Genomic DNA, 24,114 nt, shown 5'->3' with positions numbered 1-24,114 from the left:
ACCTCCAGAGCTGTAGGAACACACATTTACATGATTCTAAAGCACTGAGGTTTGTGGCAGGTTGTCACAGAGGCAAGAGGAAGTCACAATCCTTTTGACTCTTACAGCACATCTTTAAGAGGCAGAAGGCTATTTTTGCTTTCTTTCCCCAGGATTGGAGAAATTGAAACAAACCGACCAAGGGCACACAAGAACATGATGTCTGGCTACCAGACGAGGAGTGACTCACTGGCAGACTGTCAGAAAAATAAGTTTCCTTAAAAGGGAACCGAAAACCCAAATGAGGGAGGAACGTGTGCAGCAGCTTTGGGTGCTGATGCAGTCATAGGAGGCAGCCACAGCTGGGGAAAGGGGAGGGAGACAGTGACAGACAGAGAGTCGCCCTGATGGTCACACTGAGGCCCGGGCCCTGGTGCTCTGGGTGCCCCAGCTCTTCCCAGCCTGCTGACCCACCACACGCAATAGTGGTAACAGGCCGGAGCAAGAACACTGGCAGAGACCCCAGGGGGCAAAGGAGGGCGAGAGGGCAAGGCTGCTTCTCGTCCTTACCCTGAGGAGTCCATTCTTTGAGGGTGAACCTGGTAAACCTCCATTCCTCACACAATCACCCCCCAGTATAGGACACCCCTGGAAAAAGCACCTTCACTTCTGGGAGGCAGTGCACCAAACAGGACCAAGAAGAGACTCGCTTTCCAGTGGTTGTGAGGAACAGATGTAGGAAAGAAAGGGTAACCCCGCTCTGTCTCCCTAATGCTGTGGAGGGCACTGTGGTGCCTGGGGACTGCTCTGACTCCAGAGACTCGGGGACCTGGGTTCGCATCCTGGCTGTGTGGTTTGCTTGAAGAAGGTGCTCTATTGGGCCTCAGTCCCTCTGCCTCTGCCTGTCAGATGCAGCTGTTACTGTGCTTATGGGCCATAACTGGGGTCCGATGAAAGGGCCACACCTTTCCTATGGCCCGTGAGCACAGGACAGGACACACTTTGGAGGTTTCAAATTATTCCCCATCTGCTCAGAGCCTGCCTTCTCTCCACTTCACTTGTCTGACATCCCCGAATGGGGCCCTGGGCCTGCCTGGCTTCAGCTGGCTTTTGGACCCTTCTCTTCTTCTCAGCCAGCATATGTCCCCAGTTACCTGCTTAGCCTGCGGCTTCAGTGTGCAAATTTGGACGTGGAGTCCAGGCCGATGCCGTGTGCTTGCTGGGTGAGGACCTTCATGCCCCGTCCCAACTTGGCCTGAGGTCTCGCCGCTTGTCTCCAAGGGTGACAACTGTCCCTGGTTTCCTCCCCACGGTGGCCCTGTTTGTGCCTTCCACTGCGACACCCCCAACCTCTGGGAGGACCAGGTCAAGTCCTGTCCGCAACCCCCGCAGGTCAGGTGCCTCCACTATTTCCAAGCTTTCTGGAAACATTAAAGAGAAATGTTCTTATCCCACAAGTAAAGAAAATCTGAGATGAATGCAAGTCAACCACAAGCCCTCTGAGCAAAATAAAATTGCTTGAAGAGGCACTTTATCCAAGGCGCAATGAATCGGAGTGAAAAATTCAGGGGGAGGAAGACAGGGAGAGAAGAAAAAAAACCAGTAAGGCGCTAATTACAGTGCAAACAATTGTCATAAATAAAGATACAGAACAATGCAAATGTTAAAAATAATTTTTGAAATAATTTACATGATCAAAAGGTTTTATAAATATACTTTGTACCTCAAATTCCAAATTATTTTGATGAAAATGAGTGGGGTGGAGGTGGAAAGAAATTAGAGCACAATGCATTTTTTATATTATTTGGGCAATGTCAGGAAGTATTGCTTTAAAATTGATAGAAAAAACAGGATCAGATATGTGTTTGAGCATTTAAAGCTAACACTGGTAAAATGGCCTGGAATATTTGAATAGTATGGATTAAGAAGCTGAATAGACATTTTTCCTGCCTGTAGGGAATACGAGTTATTTTCAGATGTTCACGGAACATTTACGAAAATTGATTTCATATAAATTTACAAAGAAAACATCCATACATTTTTAAATATGGAAGCTTTATAAGCTGTATTCTCTGACCACAAAGAAAAAAAAAATTAAGCAAACCAACAAACCCACAAGTCATTTTGATTAATTTTTTTTAAATTGAGTTCATTAAAAAACTGAGGTGAATTATAGAATATTTAGAAAATCATTCTAATGAGAATACCACCTATTAAAAGTTATGAGATGAGGTGAGCGACAGCTGTTACTGCCCTCAGGGGCAAATTCGTACCTTTCATTACTGAACCAGAAGAATCAATTGCAGTGACACAAGGAATCCAGCGGGACGGTTATATAAACAACATCGAGAGGATCCAGAAGATGGGATCAGTAAAATTAAGAGCAAATATTCATAATTCACAAGAACAGAAAATCAGTAGCATTAAAAATAAACCATTAAGAAAGTTCTCTAAAATAGTTTAAGCTTGGAGAAACCCCTGGAAAAAAAGAGAGCGAAATGGGCACACACACATCTCCAAGAATGAGAAGGAGATGCAGCCACAGAGAGGAAGGAAATCGATTATAGACACCAGGCAGTGCTACGTGGAGCTCCGCCAATACATTTAAAAAATTCAATGTTGGAATGTTTTCCAGAATGTGAAGGGTCAAAACTGACCCAAAGTGTTATTAGAAGCCCCAACACACAACCTCCAGGAGGGCTTGTTGAGAGTTTCTACTTGGCCCGAGGTGTGCTAGTGTCCGGCAGCCAGAGCAAGGTCAGGTGCACGAACTACATCGGGGCACCGGCGGTTCCTGTCCTGAGAGCTGGGGGTAGCCCGGCGGCCACCATCAACGTTCTTCTTCCCTTGTTCATTTATGTTCCTCCTCGCCATGTAGGGACCACAAAACAACACATTTCCTGTGAACTCTTCTCTGGAATGGCTCAAACTCCAATACCGTCTACTTTGAGTATGTTTCTTGTGATTAAGAAGTCCCCAAGGTGCTTATTTATGACCAAAGGGCTAGTTTGCTCATGCCTTCCAGATGGAGTGTCCCCTTGAGGCCAAAGGAGGCCACGTCACCCAGGAAGCCGGTGGACGTCAGGAAGTCTACTCCAGTGTCTGTGGCAACAGTTCAAATGGGGTGGTCCCTCAGGGGAGCTTCCCAGCATTCCTCAGTGCTCTGCCCAGAGTCCCTAGAGTCACCCCCACATGTGGGCCATGTTCCTAGGACACAAGACAGCCTCCAGGATAAGTGAACTGGGACTAACCTAAGGGTCCAGAGCTTCAGGGATTGGAGCCATTCCTCTCTCAAGAGAACCCAGCTCTGCGCAGGGTCCTGCCCCAAGCCTAATGCTCTTGTCCCCATGATGATTTTATCTCAGGGTAAAATCCTCCTTCCTTCCCTTTGGGTATCACTTAACTACTGGGTAGTTCCTCCTCCCTTTGGGTATCACTTAACTACTGGGACAGGTTTAACTTGCATCTTGATGGGAAAGGGGTAGAGTCTCGATCGTTTCCATTCCTGAGGCTTCCAGGCTTCTCGCAAATATGCCAGCCTCCCCCGGGGCACCTCCCACGGTCTGCGTATCAGCACTTTATGTCCCAGAGAGAAATGTTCATTTTCCACCTTTTGACTATCCTGCTATAGATAACCAACATGACATTGGGAAACAGCTATCTATACCTCGTCCCTCATTAGAAAACTCTGAAGGCCGTGTCCTGGGTCCCCGGGGGCTGTGGCTCTACCCAACAGGACGGAGCTGTGTCTGCTCTCTCTCTGGGGGTGTGTGTGTTAGGCGTGTGGCAAAAAGAGACACTTTCTTTTGATCGTATTTCCCCCAAATTCATGCAAGTCCCCCTTGCAAGCTACACACAAATTGATTTCCTGTGTCTGAAGGGTGAACAGACAAAAGCCGCCGTCTTGAGAACCAGGGGAGAGAGGTCTCTTTTCCAAAGGACATATTTCATTTGTTCCCAGCCTGGAGTTGAGATGTCCCCATTTCCCCTGCTCACCACTTTACACGAGTCCTACAGCAGCGGAGGGGCTGATGGCTCACACCTACTCTACCGCATTTGCAAAAGTAACTTGAGCTTTGGTTTTGGATCTTCTGCCTTAATGCAGAATCAGAAGTGGAGGCTTCAGAGGTCACGCCATCCAGAGCCCGTATTCAGAAGGAGGGAGACTGGTGCTCAGGGAGACAAGTGGTGGGATTCAGGGTCCCCCCCAGGGGACCCAGACCCTGGAATCTTGCAGGCGGCGAGTGCCTTGGCGTTATCCATGGTACCTCCAACTAGATTCTCTGGTGTCCTTGAGCTGCTTCCAACGGCAGAAGGTAGGTTCTGATGCCAGGACACGAGGGAGAAAATTCGTCTTGTGTTTCAGTGCGCGCCAATTATAAGCTGGGCCTCTCTTCCACTATGGGCTGCATGGTAGCACAGCTCCTCAGGGAATTAGGGAAAAATGTAGGAAATGAGACAAGACTGCCAGGGATGAAGTCTGGTGGAGATCCAAGCAGATAAGGGGTTGGCATCCCATTTAAATGATTATGATATTGGTTACAGGTTTCTGGTTAATAAGTTCCACCAAATTATGGAAGTTCTCTACCTAGCTGGGACAAAGTACTTATTTTTCTTTTAATTTTAAACAATTTTTTAAAAAAGATTTTATTTATTTATTCATGAGAGACACAGTAAGAGGCAGAGACACAAGCAGAGGGAGAAGCAGGCTCCCTTTGGGGACCCCGATGCGGGACTCGATTCTGGGACCCCGGGAACATGACTGGAGCCAAAGGCAGATGCTCAACCACTGAGCCACCCAGGTGCCCCCAAAGTACTTATATTCTCTAAGTTTCAATACCTTATATAGAACACAAGGGATGATAATAACACAGGCCTCATAGGACTGTTGTCAGGATCGGATAAAACACATGAAGCTCCTAGCACAGTGCCTCACACACAGTAAACACATGGTAAAATGTGCTATTTTTATTGGTTCTAGGATTCTAATGAGTTTCGGGATTTCCTAAGATAAACATGTGTTTTTTTTTCCTTTGTCTCTGAGTAGATAGAAATCTTCATGTTGCAACAACTGTATATCCTGGAGCAAATCCTACTCGGTATGTTATCTTTTAATGCATGGTTGGATTTGAATATTAATATTTTATGTGAGGTTGTTACAGTCATTACTAAGTAAAATGGAATCTATTGATTTTGTGTGTGCTATTTTTTTAAGATTTTGTTTATTTATTTGAGATATATATATATATAGAGAGAGAGCACGAGTTGGGGGGAGCGGCAGGCAGAGGGAGAGGGAGAAGCAGATGCCCCGCTGAGCAGGGAGCCCAATGTGGGACTCGATTCCAGGACCCTGAAATCATGACCTGAGCCAAAGGCATATGCTTCACCTACTGAGCCACCCAGGGGCCCCTGTGTGTGCTATTTTGTTAAATTTTTTGTATCTAATTTTTTGTATTTTGTTAAATTTTTGTGCTAATTTATAAGCACAAATTGGGGGAGATTTCTTTGTGATTCTGTGCTGTTTAGTGGTTTAAAGAAGAGGAATTATCTGCTCCTCAGAACAGTTTTGAACTCAGCCTATAATCATTTTTTGTGTGTGTGGGAAATTGGTGATGGATAGCACTGTTTAATTTTTGAACAGATGATGTGTATTTGGATTTTCTACCTCTAACAGCAATTTGAGAAATCTATTATATTTTTATAAAATTGTCCATATTATATACATATTCAATTTCAGTGACATAGAAGCATGCACAGTATTCTCTTGTTATTTTTTATGTGTCACTCTTGCTTGTGATTATCTGCTTATTTCTTATTGCACACGTTACTTGGTTGTGTTTTCTCTTGGTCAGAACTTCCATAAATGTCTCCATTTTGTTAGTATTTTAAAATTATTGATACTACATATCCACTGTTTGATTTCTCTTGCTTTCCAAAGAATTACTCTTGTCATCCATTATTTTACCTTTTTAAATCAATATTACCTACGGCATTTTTTTCCTGCCAATACTTTATTTGAAGCAGGTAAACATGCAGAAAATTAGAGAATATAGTGAGTATCTGTACTATTCAGCTTTAACCAATATTTACCTTTTGTCATATTCATTCCCTTTTTCTAAAACAAACAAGACAGAACTTAATTATATATTTTAACCAGACCCCATGCCCCATTTTTATGTTTTTACTATACAAACAGGTATTCACACACAACATTGAGTGCTATTTGCTGCAGTTATTAGGTCTTTTTCTTGTTTGGCGTTTGGACTTTATTCTAGGTATCATTTCTTCATTGAATTTTCTACCTCTAACAGCATTCATTGGTCCTGTGCTTTGAAAATTCTCCCCCACGCCCCCAGTCTGTGGCTTGTCTTTTAATTTGTTCATAGAATCTTATTTATTCTTGCTCAGATGTTTTAAATTTTAATGGCCTCATTAATCTCTTCCTTTATAATTTATGCTTTCTGTGACTCCTTAAATCCTTTCCTATCTTAAAGTCAAATATCTTCATACACATATATAATTTTCTTTTTCCTAAAATTAGGACATTTTGGTTTTCTTCCTTAGGTCAGTGATCCATCTGAAATGGATTTTCCTGTGGTCTGACATGGGGTTCAGATTTATGTCTTCCTGTATGTAGAAAGAGTTGTCGTATCCCTGATGACTGACTAGCCTGCCTTTCTGCCGTGACTTGTAACCTCAAGTTACCGTGTAAACATGAGATCACCCCGGGCTCCCTATGCTTTTATACGTGTCTGCTGGCTATCCCTGCACCAATACCACACGGTCTGAATTCACCTGATATTGGCTTTATAATTTTTTAAAAAGATTTTTAATTTATTTATTCATGAGAGACACAGAGAGGCAGAGACACAGGCAGAGGGAGAAGCAGGTTCCATGCAGGGAGCCCGACGTGGGACTCGATCCCAGGACTCCGGGGTCACGCCCTGGGCGGAAGGTGGCGCTAAACCATTGAGCCACCCGGAGCTGCCCTGACACTGGCTTGATAATACATCTTGATAACATGCCAGTCCACGCCCCACCCCATGGGACTTTTATTCAAAAGCAGCGTGGCTCCTTGTACGTGTTACGATCATCTGATCATCTCATTGGGATGTTGATTGGAACTGCATTGAATTTTAGATCAGTAGCAATGAATTACTGTCTGTATGATACAGTATTACCTTTTCCCACTCATGAATTAGCCATTTAGGCTTTCATTCATGTCCATTCATCATGTTTTGACCATCTGGCCACGGGAAAATGCATTTTCTGTTTGTAAACTCCTGGGAACTCTGCAGTTTATGATAGGCATTAGCTTGTTCCCTTTTGAATTTTCTATTGGGTTGTCATGTGTATATACAAACAACAGAGATTTTTTTATATATGAGCTTTAAATTCCACAGCTTCCCAAGTTCTATTATTAATTTGTTTATCTTCTATTTAGAAAATCAGTGTCAGGACGCCTGGGTGGCTCAGTCAGTTGAGCTTCCGATTCTAGGTTTCAGTGCAGGTTGTGATGTCAGGGTCCTGGGATCGAGCTCCACATTGGGCTCTGAGATCAGCTTAGAGTCTGCTTCTCCCTGTCCCTCTGCTTCTCCCCCTGCTCTCTCTCTAAAATAATAAATAAATAAAATCTTAAAAAAAAAAGAAAAGAAAACCAATGTCTGCAAGGAATACTTTTTCTTTTCCTGTTGAATCTGATCACAAGCAAAATAGTCAACTGTGGGGGTGACAGGGGGCATCCTTGTCTTGTTCCTTATTTCAAAGGGAATATTTCTAATCTTTCATCATAAAAATGATGAGTTTTGTAGGTCTGAGTTTGCCTCTTTCTGCTTTTATTAGTTTTTGTTGTTCTTTATTTTAGCTTCACAGGTTGACAGTTTAATAAATTTATTTTCAATCTTTCTTGTTATATATAACAATAATTTTTAAGGCTATGGATTTTTTAAGTATGATTTTTTTGCTACATGCATGGAATATATGTTATTGTCTGTGGATTTTATAGATCATTTTTCTCATTGCTTTAATTTTTACATAGTTTTGGATTTTTATTTTGATTTAAAGTTTCTTTGGAAATATGATTTTTCAAGAATTATTAAATAGTTAGAAAATTTTATTTATTTAAAAACATTTGTTTTTGGGATCCCTGGGTGGCGCAGCGGTTTGGCGCCTGCCTTTGGCCCAGGGCGCGATCCTGGAGACCTGGGATCGAATCCCACGTCGGGCTCCCGGTGCATGGAGCCTGCTTCTCCCTCTGCCTGTGTCTCTGCCTCTCTCTCTCTCTCTCTGTGTGACTGTCATAAATAAATAAAAAATTAAAAAAAATTTTGTTTTTAGTTCTATTACACTGTGGCCAGAAAACATAGCCTCTTCAGATTTTACTCTTTGTGGTTTGTGTATGTGTGTGTGTGTGTGTGTGTGTGTGTGTGTGTGTACATGATTGATTTTTGGAAAATATTTCATGGACATTTACAAAATTTGCTATTCTCTGTTTTAGGCATGTGAGATTTTATATGTATTCATTAGACCAAGATTATTCATTATGTTATTAGAATCCTCTTCCCTCATGGCTATTGGATCCATCCAACTTTAAATTTATATTCATTTTTATGGAAATTAAAGATTCTGAATTTAAAATTTTATGGAAATTTAAAACCATCCACAAAGTAGAGATAGTAAAGAATCTTTGCCAAACCCAACGTCATTAAGATCTTCTATGTTTGCTCCCAGCAATCACTCAACTAAATGTCTGTGTGTGGTGTTAAGTAAAGTTCATTCTTTCCCCAAAGGGGATCCAGTTCTCTTGATTCATTTATTGAAAAGACCATCTTTCCTCCTAATGAACCACCATGGCACTTTGTTGCAAGTCAAGTGATCTGTGTAGGTGGGTTGATGTGCTGACTTTGAAGTACATCCACAAATCCTTTGAAAAGGTGGAGTCCATGGTGCCTCCCCTTGAGTCTGAGGGGGGGGTCTCTGTGGCCCCATCATGAATAAAAGGAGGTAGAAGTGACTTCGGGGCTGGGTTAGAGAGGGCCACATGGCTTCAGCTGGTCTCACCTGTGCCACAGGCTCTGGGAGCTTTGGGCTGCCGTGCCAGGAGTTGGTGCCCTGTGGAGAGCTCGTGAGACCCTAGGGGTCCTGCCTCATCAGGGAGTCTTCCCAGCCTGGTGCCTGACATGTGGGTGAAGACAGCTTCCCGGGGACCCCAGCCCCAGCTGCCACCTGCCCACGGCCACTGAGAGCCCCTGAACAGTAGCCACTAGCTGAGCCCACTAAACCCCCAGATTTGTGCACAAAATAAATGACTATTTTAAGCCAAGATTGGGGTGGCTGTTATGCAGCAGGAGATAACCAGAACAGCCTGGGTCTGGACTCCTCTGTCCTGTTCCACTGCTTTTCTTTTCACCAACGCCACATTTTCTTCATTCTAGCTGTAGTGTAAGTCTTGACATCTGCCAGTGTAAATTCTTCTCATTTGTTTGTTTTCAAGATTATCTTGGATATTCCTGGTTCTTTTCATTCACATAAAAATTTTAAAATTGGCTTGTCTATTTCCACAGAAATACACCTGCCAGGATTTTGATTGGGATTGCACCAAATCTGGATCAACCTGGAGACCATCGGCGTCTTCACAACACTGAGCAGTCCCAACAATGAACATGGTAGGGCTCACCATTTCTGAGTCTTTATTGACTTTGAGCGCCGTTTCCAAGTTTTCTGAATGCCTCAGAATAACTTTGTTTTGCCTTTACTCATAGACTTGTTTTGTTGAACATAGATTTCTAGGTTCAAGGTGATCCTTTCTCAGAACTTTAAAGATATTGCTTCATTATTACCTGACATCTTAGCACTTAGTGTCAGAAACAAGACATCTAGGGGTGCCTGGGTGGCTCAGTTGGTTATGTGTCCAACCCTTGATCTCAGCTCAGATCTTGATCTCAGGGTGGTGAGTTCAAGCCCTGTGTTGGGGAGCCTATTTAAAGAAAAAAAATGAAATGAGACATCTAATTTTTCTTTCCATTGTTGGCCACAAATATAAGTTATTTTCTGATCAGGAAGCTTGTAGGATTTAATCTTTGTTCCTAATATTTAAAAAGTTCTACAAGAAGATTACTAACGAGTGTGTCTTTTTTCCTTTTTTTTTTTTTTTTTTTTTACCTTCATTGGTTTGGGCGCTTCTTTTTAAAATAAGAAAAAACTTTTATTGAGGTATGATTGACATACAACATTATATCAGTTTCAAGTGTGTAACACAGTGAATCGATATCTGTCTATGGCACATTGGTCACCCCAACACTTCTAGCAAACATCTGTCACTGTACAGAATTGCAGTTTTTTTCTTGTGATGAGGCCTTTTAAGATTGACTCTCTCATGGTGAACATCTTGATCCAAAACTTCAAGCCTTTCTTCAGCTCTGAGAAATTGTTTCCTATTTTTTTCATTCCAACATCCTCTTGAGTCTGCCTTTCTGGTTGTATTATACAGATACAGAGTGCTGGAGATCTATCTTCCATGCCTCTTGCTTTTTTTCCCCTGCAGGTTGTCCTTTGTTTCACAACTTTGACCTTGAAGTTTTTAGTTGGTGATCTGGTTTCCCCACCAAGTTTACCCTGTTACTCACTGCCTCTGTTAATCCTTCTGTTTTGTCCATTGTGCTCTGAATTTCAAAGACTATTCCCCCCTCTTCTCATATAGTTCTTAGGTCACAATAGTTTGCTTTTGCTTTTATGACATGTATTTTGTTACTTCATAAAATCAATATTCCTGAGGATACACATTAAAATTTAATTTTTCCTCCTGGTCCCTCAGAGCCTTTTTTTTTTTTAATTAAAGGTCATTTATTCTAATTGCTCAACTTATTGGGATGCTGAATGTCCTCATATCTTTTCTGCCCACTTTTATGAATGGAGGTGCAGGTGCCTCTCTGTGGGTGGCTGGTGGAGGTCCTTGCACGGCTGCCTCGGTTTGGTCCCTGAGCTGTCTCCTCCAGGAGCAGAGTCCAGCTGGCACAGGGATGGGAGGGGAGGCTCGGTGCATATAGACCGAAGCAGATTAACCCTCCCCTCCCCTCCTCCTACATCAGGGTATGATGGAGAAGCCAGACCCCAACTGCAGCCAATACAGAAAGATCAGGGGAGAGTCCTGGTCCACAGAAGCTGCATGTGGGACCCAGGGAGAGACCTCTAACCTCCTTCATCAGCTCTCTGATGCCCAATTGCTCTTGTGGTCTCCTGAGAGTGTTTGGGTTAGGATGGAGGAATGTTTTAGAAAGCAAAACAAAACAAAAAACCTAGAATATTGTTCTTTTGAGGGGTTTTCATCTCCATGCACAGTTGCTATGGTGGTCCCAAGGGTCCCCCCTCCTCGCCCTCCTTGGCCTCGTGCTGTGCGAGCAGTCCCCCAGAGCAAACGCGGTCCATTTCAGCAGCAGGTGTGCATGAGGCCTTGCGGTAAACAGAAAGCTGCCCTGGGTGAGGCCTGCCCGGCGCTTAGACTACACGTTTCCCCACCTCCCCACGGCCGAGTGCTCCAGCCTTGCTGCCAGGGCTCAGTGCTCCGACCTGGGTGCTCTGTCGCTCTGCTGGGGGCAGTGACACCCGCTCCTGGTAGGTAGGGGCCAGCCTCTGACACCAGGGCTGAGCACTCGGGCATAGACTGCCAACCTACTCTCATCTGCTTCATGTCTTCCAGAAATCCCAATAGCCCTCAGCCCACCTGGACACCCCGAGGACACCCTGACTCAGTTTCTAGCACTGCTACATTTAGAGTCTGTGCTTTGTTTGGTAATTTCAGCGGGAAATATAGAGCAAAGGGAAGGAAAGGAACAATCAATTCACCATTTTTAAAGGAGCAAGACTTTCCCCCATCTTGCTTATTTGTCTATTAACTGATTTAATAGTTAATAATAGTCCTCATATTTTACTAAACTAGGGTTCGTGGTTTATTGAGTTTTATAGAGTGCACATTGCAGGTGCTATTTCAAATTTACTTGTTTTGTGAAATACATCATTTCCTACATGTTTCCCCTGACTTTTAAATTTCAGCTTCTTCCTGGGGCACCTGGGATTCATAGTGTAAATCCTGCAAGTATGCAAACTGTGCTGATTTCTCCAAGCAGGGCCAGTGATGCTCAACCTTCAGACTCTAAAATCCAGTGTGCCTAGGGACGTCTGTGGGGCTCAGCGGTTGAGTGTCTGCCTTTGGCTCAAGTCATGATCCCGGGGTCCTGGGATCGAGTCCTGCATCAGGTCCCCGCAGGGAGTCTGCTTCTCCCTCTGCCTATGTCTCTGCCTCTCTCTGTGTCTCTCAGGAATAAATAAATAAAATCTTAAAAAAATAAATTTCAGCTTCTTCCTTAATGTTACAAAAACAAGACAAACACAGTAACCTTGAAATGTAAAGAAAATCACTTCTGTTTCCTATAGCAGATGGAATGTCCTTTGGAGGCACTTACTGTGATGAGGAGTGGGAGACCCTTATTATCAATACCATGTCTTCCACATTATGTTTTTTCATGTTTATCTTTTAAATTGATCAGCATTAAAATTTTTATTCTGCCTGAGTGTACTTACACTCAAATAAGTTGATATTATCCTTGTTACAAAAAATTTTTTTTAAATAATAATACTTTGGGAGAAGGGTTGACTTTGTCTGATATCTCTGGACGTATTTCCGGGGAATCTAGGCAGAATCATTAAAAACAAGTAAATTGAATAGATGTAAATTTTTTAAAAATTTTTGGGTATAAAAAAAAAAAAAAAAAAAAAAAAAAAAATTTTTGGGTATAAAATTGCTGAACAATTATATTGTACACCTCAAACTAATATAACTCTATGTTAATTATGGCTGAATAGAGAAAGGAATAAAAGAAAGAAAATTTTAGGCAAAAAAAATGTTTTTGGACAGTGTGTGATCTGATTGCAGTACTATCGACAGAGTCCTTCCACTTTAAAAAGTCTCCTTTGAGTTTTGATATGTGTGTCCCACTTCCCAGCCCCCAGGGATGATCCCAGTGAATTGCTTCCTTAGGTGAACGTGGGGTGTTCATGCTCCCTCCTCCCTAAGCAGACATCTGGGGACCTGAGGGTGTCCCTGGCGGTGGGCGATGACCAGTCCTCAGATCCATGCAGTGTTCTCAGGATCTGTACTGGCTTCTGTTTCCCAGATAACTATGGCTGGGCTGTGCTGGTCCCTCCTGGACCCTGCCTATATCCAGGTCTCCGTGCACAGAACTCCTTCTCACCCCACTCTGGGCCTTGGTCCCTCTCATGCTCACGTCCCGGGATGCATGTTGACGTCTGAATGCCCCGCACATGGTGCACAGGCGGCAGGGAAATGGGAACACAGTCTCAAGACTTGCCGTCCCTGCGCCATTTGTCCTGCACATAGGGGCCACAGGTGGGCTCACCCTAGGGTCCTGCAGCTTCCCTCGTGGCAGGTCCAGAAGTGAGCTCCTGGCCCCTTCCATGTAGCTGGGTATCTCGAGAGCTCCTCAGGTGAGACCCTGAGACTGGGGTGAGGACAGGTTGGGACTTCCAACAGTCTCCTGGGCTGGAGGGACTGTCAGGCCTGCTGTCTTCTCTACATGAGTGCTCCATGCCTGCCTTTGAAATTACTGGTTCACATTGGGGGACGCACAGACCCTCAGAGGCAGTGCTAGGAAATGCTCATAGCGATGTGACATTGTGGTGACATCCAAGTGTATGTTAACAGACTCTCTCCTTGAACAGGACACAGGCGAGCCAGGTGTGAGGCACGCGGTACATGCTGAGTATTGCTCATGCACGGTAAAGCCATGTGTGAGTCCATGACACATTGGAGATTTAGGGAAGAAGCCAGCTGGATAGTCTGAGAAGGCCTGTCTCCATCATAATCTGCTTCCATCCTGCGGCCTCAAGCTCAGTGGCCTGGGGGTGTGGGGACATCCTCTCTCTAGGACAGAAACTCTGGGACTTTGACAGTTTAATGGAAATTAAAGCATGCTAGAACATCCTCTGTTCCCTCGGCATTCTGGCTCCCAAGAGCAATACTGACTTGGCTAACAAGTTCCACTATAGGGTATGGCAGTCAAAAGCTGAATGGGAGGACACCTGGGTGGCTCAGTGGTTGAGCATCTGCCTTTGGCTCAGGGCATGATCCTGGGGTCCTGGGATCGAGTCCCGCATTGGGGTCCCCACAGGGAGCCCACTTCTCCCTCTGCCTATGTCTCTGCCTCTCCCCTTGTCTCTCATGATTAAATAAATAAAATCTTTTAAAAAATTTAAAAAGCTGAATGGGGCCTTTCTGTTTGCATTCATGTGCATGTGCTTTGGGCCAATGAGGGGACAAGATTAGGTGCATAAAAATACAAGAATACCTCTATATAGCTTGTAATTTGTCTTTTATATTTATCTCAAGCCAGAAAGTTCTACTGAGGCTTGAACAAGCTTCCCAAGATACGACAATTCTCCTTTCACATTGTAGGCTGAGAGGCCTTGGTAGAAAATTGGTAACAATGCAGATTATTCCTGCCTGACAGCAGTGCAAAGAATTTTGTCTGGTAGAAAAGATTGCCCCAAAGGATATGGTTTAATTACTCTGTAGGACATTAAAAAGTTCTCTGTAAATTAGCAATCTTATCCAAGCAGGCTTTCTTTCAGGGACTTGAAAGACTCACTTTCTCCAATTCTCTGAGCCGGACTTGCATTGTAATGGTCCCATCATTAATGAATTAAATAAATCACTGCTCACTTCACATATTTGCATGAGAGTTGCGATTCTAACTTTTTGAAAATCATACTAGGACACTTCTATTATCCCCTTGGGAACCAGACAATGCATCAAAATTGAAGATCATTCAAACCGCAATGCCAACATGCAGAGAAAATGCAGTGTCTTTATTTTATCTATCATTTAAGTCATCTTTTTCTGAACGTTAAGTATAGTTCAAATTTTATCAGATCCAGTGATTCATTGCAGCCTTGTAAGGCAACCCAGGGAAAACACGTTGTGTGTGTGGATGGCATGCCCCAGGTCCTGGGAAAAGGCACCTTCGGGTATGGTGGTGGCCCTCGTGTCCTGGTCTCTGGGGCAAGATCACTGGTCTGCTGCTTTGGGTGCCCGGTGGTGCTCCTTGGCACGGGCCATGGGCTGTGTGCCTTGGGCTTTGATTTTGGTTCCTTGACTGACACAGCTCCTCACCTGCTCTCTCCACTGCAGAACCCACGTCCCCGTATCTTCCCCGTGGGCCTGGCTCACAGGCTGCAGAGGAAGCAAGGAGCCTGAGAAGGCAAAGCCTCCCCTCTCTGGATCTCAGAGGACACTGCATCTGGTGAGCAGTGCTTTTAAAGAAATGTGTCCTTTCCATCTGAATGGTCAAACTTACCACATTGAACTGCTCTCTTAGCATTTTTAACGTCTGAGACTCTGTTGTAATGCTGCCCTTTAATTCTTGATATTGGCAATCTGCATTTCTGTTTTCTTTTTTCTTCACGTTCATAAATGTCATTGATACTTTCAAAAAGCTAACCTTAAGCTTTGTTGTACCATTGCTTTCTATTGAGTTGATTTCTATCCTCACTTTTACTATTCCTTCCCTTTGGTTTTCTTTGGGTTTGACTTGCCATTCTTTTTCTGGTTGATTCCATTGGATGCACACATCACTGAAGCTGGAACTGCCTTCTTTCCTAACCGATGCACTTAGAGCTGCCCACCTTCCCTTCAGCGCTACCTTACCTGCAACCCACAAGCTCAACATGTTTTCTCGTTTGCATTGTGATTTCTTCTGTGGCCTGTGAGTATTTAACAGTGTTTGTTTAGGACACCTGGGTGGCTCAGTGGTTGAGCATCTGCCTTTGGCTCAGGTCGTGATCCCGGGGTCCTGGGATCGAGTCCTGCATCAGACTTCCTGCAGGGAGCCTGCTTTCCCTCTGCCTATGTCTCTGCCTTTCTTCTGTGTTTCTCATGAATAAATAAATAAAAATATTTTTAAAAAAGTGTTTGCTTAATTACCAAACATTTAGAGATTGTCCCAGGAAGATTCCTGTGATTGATACTGGAGTCTGCTCCCTACTTCTCCATGTCTGTCACACAATCTCCAACAAAGCTGTCACTCATCCCTAAGGGGCAAGGACCCCAGTCCTCAATGTTTCCTCAATGAGTCTAATGCACTTTGCCTTTCCAAGTCTCAGCTTGGAGAAGAAAAATGGGGAGACACAAATCTCACTACCTTCTGTCTCTCTTTCTTACCATCCTCTGCTGTTTTAGTCCTGCCTTGTTTTTACTTCCCTTGGGCCAGCGTTTCCTTCTTGAATGCAGCGAATATCTCATTAAGGACACGGGCAAAGCTCTAAGCCGCGGGAGAGATTTATGAGCCAACACCTCTAAATGGGTTTGTGATATGCTAAACAGAAAAGGAAATAAGGGAATTTGGAAAATTTCTTCTCGAGAAAATAGCTTGGGTTGTAAGGCTATTATTCTGCTGCATAATCATATTTTTGATTGTCAGGAACTGAGTATTAGCGTAGCCTTTCTTTCGCATGCTTCTTGTAGCATTCTAATCTGCTTGCAGGCGGATTGTCGCTTAGGATGAACTGGGTGAAGGTCATACACCCAGGGATGGGCAAGAGAATGGCCCATTCACCTTCATAAAGACATTCCCCACTTACAACAAGAGAAAAGTCTGTGCATGGTGAGAGCAGTGACCGCTGATACCTGTGCACAATTCATATTTTGGAAAAGGGTCGCCATTCATGGCCTCATGGAAGCAGTAACAATGTGGTTGCTATGGCTACCAAGCTAGGCAGCTTCCCAGTCTCAGGCGCCAGATGATGGGGAGGTTCTGGGGCCACAGTAGGACTGAGGCATGGGGACCCACAGTGGTACTGGGGAACATGAGTTCCTGTATTTGGAGGATCGGGCGTGGGGTGGACATGGGGACGGCCAAGCCATAGGAATGGGTGAAATCTGGCCATGACCATGAAGGCCCAGATGCATAGTCGGCCAGCAGAGAGGTGCCCAGGCTGGGAGCTCGGGTGGGAGCAGGAAAGCAGAGAGGTGCCCAGGCTGGGAGCTCGGGGTGAGCAGGAAAGCTGAGCCGAGTGGGCAGTGCTGCAGGAGCAGAAGGCATGGTGCCTGGCTCCAGGGTACCTTCCACCCTGGATCTCGGAGGGGTCACATGCTCCCTTTTGTTGTAGACCAGACTAGTGGCCAAAGATATATCTAAGAAACAGCTAACATTTCTAATTTGATTGCAATTTCATTTGTGCCCTGATGCAATTAATGACCTTTTACTTTACTAAACATTGGCAACAAGCCTCTAGCAGAAATTTTAAATGGAAAGAATCAAGCCTTCCCCTCCAAACAACGAAATCAAGTCACGGCAAGAGGAGGTGAGCAACTTTGTCAAGCCGCCCTTCGCAGCCCGCTGAAGGCCCCGCAGCAGCGGCAGGCACAGGCCCAAGCCTGCTATCTGTGCCCTCTCACCACCCAAAATAAAATCCAAGTGCCTCAGCGGAAAGCTCCTTTCATAGTATAGACCAGGTGCCCTCCCAGGTATGTCTGCACAGCAGAGTTAACGCCCAGCCACCCAGCTGGAAATGGAAAGTGGCACCTACAGAAGGCTCACTGGTCGGGAGAGCATGTGCTTGAGCTCACGTCCTGGGACACGCAGTCCATGTTCCAATCCCAGCCAGCCATGCAACACCAGACAAACGAGAGAACCTCTCCAGGTCTCAGCCTCTGTATCATTCACATGGGGGTGGTCGATCCCCCTGGATCTTACCGGATCTGTGAGAAGAATGAGGATGGATGCTCGTGGTGCTTAGCCCAGCATCTGACACAGAGTAAGCGCACAGTGAAAATACCACCTATTGTGTTTATTTTTGTTTTGATGGTGCCCCTCTATAGGACTCCGTCTCCCAAGCTGGCCGCAAAAGATGCTCCTGTCCTTTGGCCTGCAAACCCCGGGTAGCTCTCGGTGGCGGCTTCCCCAGAGCACAGCCAATGACACAGCAAATAGCCTGGTGTCCTCTGCCAGAGGGACATCCTGCAATGACCAGATTCCCCTGGGGACACTTCCCTCCATCCAAAGGAAGACCAGAGGGCTGTGGGCTGCACTCTGCTGGGACAAAGGGCAAAGGAGAGCTACGCAAGCTTGCCTCCCCCACAACAACTCAGACCAACAGGGGTGAGCTGCAAGAGACCAGCGTGGCTGTCCCCAAGAATGATTAATCTCCCTGAAATGAATGGCCCCTCCAAGGCAGGAGCTGCAGTGGCTGTGCGGCTCCAGCCGTGGGACTCAGCTGTATAGGCTAAGATGGCAGTCGGGAACCCACACACCTGCCTGTGGGTTCTGTGGGGCACTCAGGACTGGGGGCACCGTCACCGGGCTCCATGTCCACTGCCTCCATCCCCATAAACAGAGGAAAAGAGTGTATGAGTCCCTTATAACAGGAGCCAGTTTGCTGTAGAGAAGCTGAATGACCTTGAGCAAGTCTCTGAGTCTGGTGTCCTCAAGCAAATGGATGGAACAGGTTTCAGGGCACCACGCAGAAAATGGCAAACAAGGACCCCTAGCCTTGTCACCTCAGGAGGGGAGGGATGATTAGGGAAGCCTGACATTTGGGAGGCTGCTCCTCTGAGATCAGGGACACTAAATCAGTAAACGCTTTTGTAAACCAAGCCATGTGCTAAATTAGGAGTGTGATTAGGGTCAAGGATGGATGAGAACTGGAGCAGGAGTAGGGTCAGGTGAGACGGGGCTGCCTGATGTGTACCTAGAAATAAATCTGTGACCCCGCACTTCAGCCCTGCTCTTTTGATGGAGTCGTATCTGTCAAAATGTCCGTTTTATGACAACTGCTCTACAGACGGTCCGCTGCCCAAAGTCCTGCTGTGCACAATGGCCCAGGCTGGTTCTGAACGCGAACCTGCTTCTTGACTGTGGTCCTCTTTGCTGAGGCAGGAAGAGAGCAGGAGGCTGAGGGGCAGCCCTCAGAGCTTGAGCAACAGCTCTGCCCCTTGGTGGCTGTGTGACCCTGGTAAGGCTGAATGACCTCTCTGCACTATGCGACCAGAGACTTCCCCCACCCCTCAGCTGCTCTTCCCTGTAGGACCACGATGAGATGGTGAGAAGGCGAATGGGCTCTTGCACTAGTTCAGCTATAGGGCAGCCAGCCTGCCCCTCCCTGCCGGCCAGCAGGTCCAGAGCCCGTGCCCTGGGCTCCTGGGCTCCTCCATTCAAGGGATCGGGTGTGGTCACCCCCAGGTGCTGTCAGAGTCCAAGTGAAGGACCGGAGCTGCTGGAGCCTGTAGATCAGGATGCTCTCTCCAGGCACCAGAAGCACATCTCAAGGCAACCTGCAGAAGTGATGCAGGACATTTGCCACGTTTCCCCGGGTGGATCTTGGCACGAGCACGCCATAAATTGTGCCTGTTTGCATAACCCGTCGTGGGCTTGGCTGGCAGGGAACAGCAACGTCACTATGGAGGGCTGCAGGGGAAGCCATGCACCGGGCTTCTGCGTTTAGCTGGACCTCTCTGCTGAGGACTCGTTTCGCCACTGGACATCTGCACTGGGATGTCCGGAGAAGCTGCTCTGGGCTCCACAGAGGCACCATCGTGCAGCCTGTACTTCACACCCAGCACCTCCCCAGCTCCCAGAGGCCCTGCACCCTCCATGCTGCTGGCCTGCCACCAAGAGCTGAAGCCTTCCGACCTCAGCTTGCTCATCTGCAAAATGGGTGAGGCAACAGTAACTGCCTCAAGAGGGGCTACAACAGTGTCTGGTCCGCAGCAGGCACCACAGAGTCCCACCTGCACAGCTGTCAGGGCCTCAGTCCCTTCGGGCTGCTGTCACAGTCTGCCGCGGGCTGGGCAGCTCATAAGCGAGGGAGGTTTAGTTGGCAGAGTTCAGGATGCTGGAAGTTCGAGATCAAGCTGCCAGTGAGGGCCCTGCTCTGGGGCACAGGGGCGATGAGGGAGCGCTGCAAGGTTCCTTTCATCAGGGCACTGATCCCACTTGGGGGGGCGGTGCTCCTCAGACCCTCATGCCAGTGGCTAGGATTTCAATATGAGTTTGGGTGGGAGGAGAAAACATTCAAATGAGCAGCTGGGAACCATAGTCCTCTAGATTCACATTCTCAGCACGACAGTTCTGGAATGTGTTGGATGGAAAAGGGTGAGGGTCACCCTGAGGGCGGCTCGGTCCTGGCCCCTCTGGGATGTGCCCACCAGGCTCCCATGGGGTCAGCACCTGCTATCTTTCCTTGTGGGGCCCCCAAGATGAGAATGGCTTCTGCATTTTTAAATAATTGAAAAAACTGGGGGCCCTGGGTGGTTCCATCGGGTAATCGTCCATCTGCCTTCGGCTCGGGTCATGATCTCAGGGTCCTGGGATGGAGCCTGCTTCTCTCTCCCCCTCTGCCTCTTCCCCTTGCTCATGCTCTCTCTCATTCTCTCTCAAGTAAATAAAATCTTAAAAAATAATAATAAAAAATAAGTAATTGAAAACACTAAAAAACCGAAGGCATAACACATGGTAGTCATCTGGGATTCAGGCATCAGTGCTCGGGGGACGGTTTTCTGGGAGCCCAGGCCAGCTAACAGCTCACCTACGCACAGCAGAGTGGGGTGCGCTCAGAGATCACGGACCCACAAAGCCTAAAGCACTTACCACCCTTCGCTTTGTGGAACAAGTGTGCTGACTTCTGGGTGAGAGGCCCTGTGAGGTCCAGCTCTGTGGTTCTACAGCAATTCCCAGGTGTATTTACTCCCAGCCTGAAGTGACAGTTGTTCACATTCTGAGCCTTCACTAAGGGCTGCAGCACTGCCTCGGAGTTGTCCCTGACCTTTCACTAGCTTCTCCTGGCATCCCAGCCCTGGGACTCAGCCCTCTCCACTCAGCCCAGTCCTTCTAGCTCCCTCGTGGGTCCTAGCACCCTGTGCCATGGCCCCCTTGTGTCCCCTGCTGCTCACCTCTTCGTTCCATGCCCACTGCTAGACTAACCATCCCAAATGACCACGTTCATCACCAACTTGCTACAGTGCCCACCATCCCCACCATCAAGTCAGACCCTCAGCTAAGCACTCAAGGCTGCCTTGAGTGGGTCTGCCCCAGCCTCCCTGCCTCCCTGGCTGTAGGAACCCCTACAGACCACCCAGAGCTGCTCCTCCCATTGCTCCTGACACACTGGATGCCTCTGTTTGTGTTAATCCCTATACTTGGAGTGTCCACCCTCACTGACCAGCCAAAGTCTCTAAGCCTGGCTCAACTGCCTCTTCTTCCAGGAAACCTTCCCAGACTTTCTGGGTCCCACTTCAGAGGTACATTTACCATAAAGCAAAAGGAGCTGACATTTCAGGGCCCCTCATTCATGTGGGTTCCTTCCAAGACCTTAGGCAAGCGCTCCAACAGCATGTCCATGGCAGATATTTTAGCGTATTTTGCAAAAGTCAGATGTATTAGCTGGAGTCGATGAGGACCAGCCCCTCTTTCTAGCCCACATCCTGACCTCTCACCTCTGGGCTCACTTTCTCTCCATTCTAGAGGCCTCTCAGAGCCGGCACTACTCTGGGGATCTGGCCAAGGTGAGGTTCAGTCACGAGGACACTTAGCTTGCATTTAGTGGGATGTGTTTCTGTGGCCCACGGTGACTTCTGTATAAAGAGGCCATGCATACCTCTTTTTATGTTTTAGCTTTTATTTTAATACCAGGTAGTTAACACACAGTGTTCTACTAGTTTCGGGCGTGTAACGTAGTGGTTTTACCCACTACTGGGTGGTAGGAAAGACTCAAACTGACGTCTGTGTAACTTGTTGGCTACTAGTATTAAGAATACGCTCTATGGCCTCATATGCTCAGAGATTCATGGTCAGGCCTTTGATTCCCTGGGTAAAGGCAGGTTAGTCTACTTCCAGGGGCCTGTGAGCATTCCACACTGCTTCCCACCCTGCAACTGCTCCCGGGGCTTTCTTGCCCTGGGGATGGGGGGCTTTTGGGGGCCGCCAAGCCATCCGCACACCCTCTGTCACTCAGGGGTCCCCCACCCCCAGCAGCTGGAAGGGGTCCAGCCCTGTCATCTGTGCATCTCACTGGTTTGCTGAGGTCTGACATGATACACTGACACCCACGAAGACGAGGAGAGGCTCACACTACACACGACAGTGCAGACATCAACAACCACTGGTTAACGAGGTTAGCCAGTGCCTCGAGGACCGCAAACACCTTGGAATCTTCCCACTCACACGGGCGAGAGCTCTGCAGAGCCTTCCTCACGGAGGATCAGCTACGTGATGTTATCAGCAACGAGCTGTGTAACTGAAAGAAACATTTCTAAGCTAAGCCAATAAAAACCAAAGTTTGGCCAACTATGCATGAAGACTGACAATGCTGCTGTGTTCTGTAGAGGTGATCTTACTGAATCTGTTGAAATATACACTAGAGATCAAAATTCAGCCAAAATCATAGGAGTGAAAATATCATGCAGGTGAGTCAGCAGTTAATTTCTTTTATGGATTTTGTGATGTTTATGGTATCTTTCTCTCTTTAAGACTTACTTATTCATTATAGAAAGGGGAGGGGGCAGAGGGAGAGGGATAGAGAGAATCTCAAGCAGACTCCTCGCATTGAGCCCCACGTGGGGCTCGATCTCACGACACTGAGATCATGACCTGAGCTGAAATAAGAATCAGATGCTTACCGACTAAGCCACCCAGGTGTCCCCCCATCTTTCTCTTTCTTAATTAAAAAAACACTTAAATGTTTTTATCACTTGTAATTTGCTGTGACTTACTTTCTCATTCTAATTAAAGATCAATTTTTGTGCTACATTTTGTTTTCATAATTTTGTACTGCTTCGTTAAGGAGGGCTCCCTGCACTGCGCACACTCTTTCAGGCTCTAAAGCCTGGGCCTCCCCTCGTCTGTCACCACCAGGTTGGGGCGGGGGGCAAGTTCACCCTCTCTAGACAGTCCTCGTGCTGTGCTGCGGGGATGCGGCTGGAATCCCATCATAAGCAGACCCGCGTCAGCCGAGGGGCGCGTTGCCTGCCAACAACCCCCCCAAAACACAAGCAGCTCCCAGCAATGCAATCAGCTCTAATCGCTGTGTGCCGTGAAGAGGCCCCATGAAGACTCCCTTCTGGAAGTCCTGAGAACTTTCCAGACATCTGTTATGGGGAACAGGATTTTAGAAGCTAATTTGTTTCCCTGATTCATTGAATGGAGCTCTTTAAAATGCATCTGTTTACTGGAGACACTTTGTACAAGATATAAAAATCAGTGGCAAATGTCACATTTGAGTGAAAACAAATGCAATGAATAAAAGCTCAAGCAGCCGTGAACAAGGGATAGTATTTTCTCTGGAGCAGGCTGCATCGGGATGCTCCCGGGACATAGAGCAGTCCCCGGGACAAATCTGGCTCCCTCTGCCTCTTGGTCCTGCTATGTGCCAGGCCCTGAAGGCATGAGGGCAACCTGCCGGGGAGACGAGCCCACAGAGCGGAAAGACCTAAAGACAGCAAACGCCAGCCACTGTGCCCAGAACCCTCCAACCCACAGTGGGTGCTCACTGCACCCTCGCCAAGGCCTTGGGACGGGAGTCACGGGACCCGTGTTTGGACCTGGCCAGCAGCCCCAAGGAGGTGCAGGTGTGCGCTGACTGCTTGTCTCTGGGCAGCACACCCTTGAGCCAGGTGGTGCCCCCACACTCTGCCCAGGTGCTGAGGGCAGGGGAGCCCCGTGGGGAGGGCTTCGCACCCACAGTCCCCGGACCGTGGGTCTGGGTGGAGGTGGGGCTTGGCAAGAAACCCAGTCCTGTTCTCTCAGCAGACTTCCTAAGGCCCTGGGTACTCGAGGCAGAGGGTGGTCTGTGCTCCTCCCCCTCCGCCTCCCTCCCTCCCTCTTGCTCTTCCTTTTCTCATATATGATGCTCCTATCACCCTGTTTATCAAAGACAATACGGGTTTTTCCCACTTCCAGACTTTGTTCACACAGACCCCTCTGCCTGGAGAGCCCAGTGCCCTTAGGAAACCCTTCAGGTCAAGTTCAAACATCACCCCCTCTAATCTGATCTGAAGACCCCCTTCAAGTGTGTGCTCTGCCCAAACATGGAAAGGCTTCAGCTGCGGGAGCCCATGTCCTCCTCCTTCTC

The 24,114-nt window shown here is 46.9% G+C and overlaps 1 protein-coding gene and 1 long non-coding RNA gene across 3 annotated transcripts in view; one reads left to right on the top strand and one right to left on the bottom strand.

Moving 5' to 3' along the window:
- The window catches only part of CTXND1 (cortexin domain containing 1), a 48,273-nt gene that overhangs the window by 12,104 nt on the left and 12,055 nt on the right, over nt 1-24,114 (bottom strand). The window lies entirely within an intron of this gene.
- Nucleotides 4,090-10,864, top strand: LOC140610321 (uncharacterized). The gene is made up of 3 exons (XR_012012026.1): nt 4,090-4,295; nt 5,027-5,078; nt 9,543-10,864. It is a non-coding gene; the product is annotated as an uncharacterized lncRNA (long non-coding RNA).

The sequence above is a fragment of the Canis lupus genome, chromosome 2 (assembly GCF_048164855.1).
Source record: "Canis lupus baileyi chromosome 2, mCanLup2.hap1, whole genome shotgun sequence".
Taxonomy (NCBI): Eukaryota; Metazoa; Chordata; class Mammalia; order Carnivora; family Canidae; genus Canis; species Canis lupus.
This window is presented reverse-complemented; position numbering and strand designations above follow the sequence as displayed.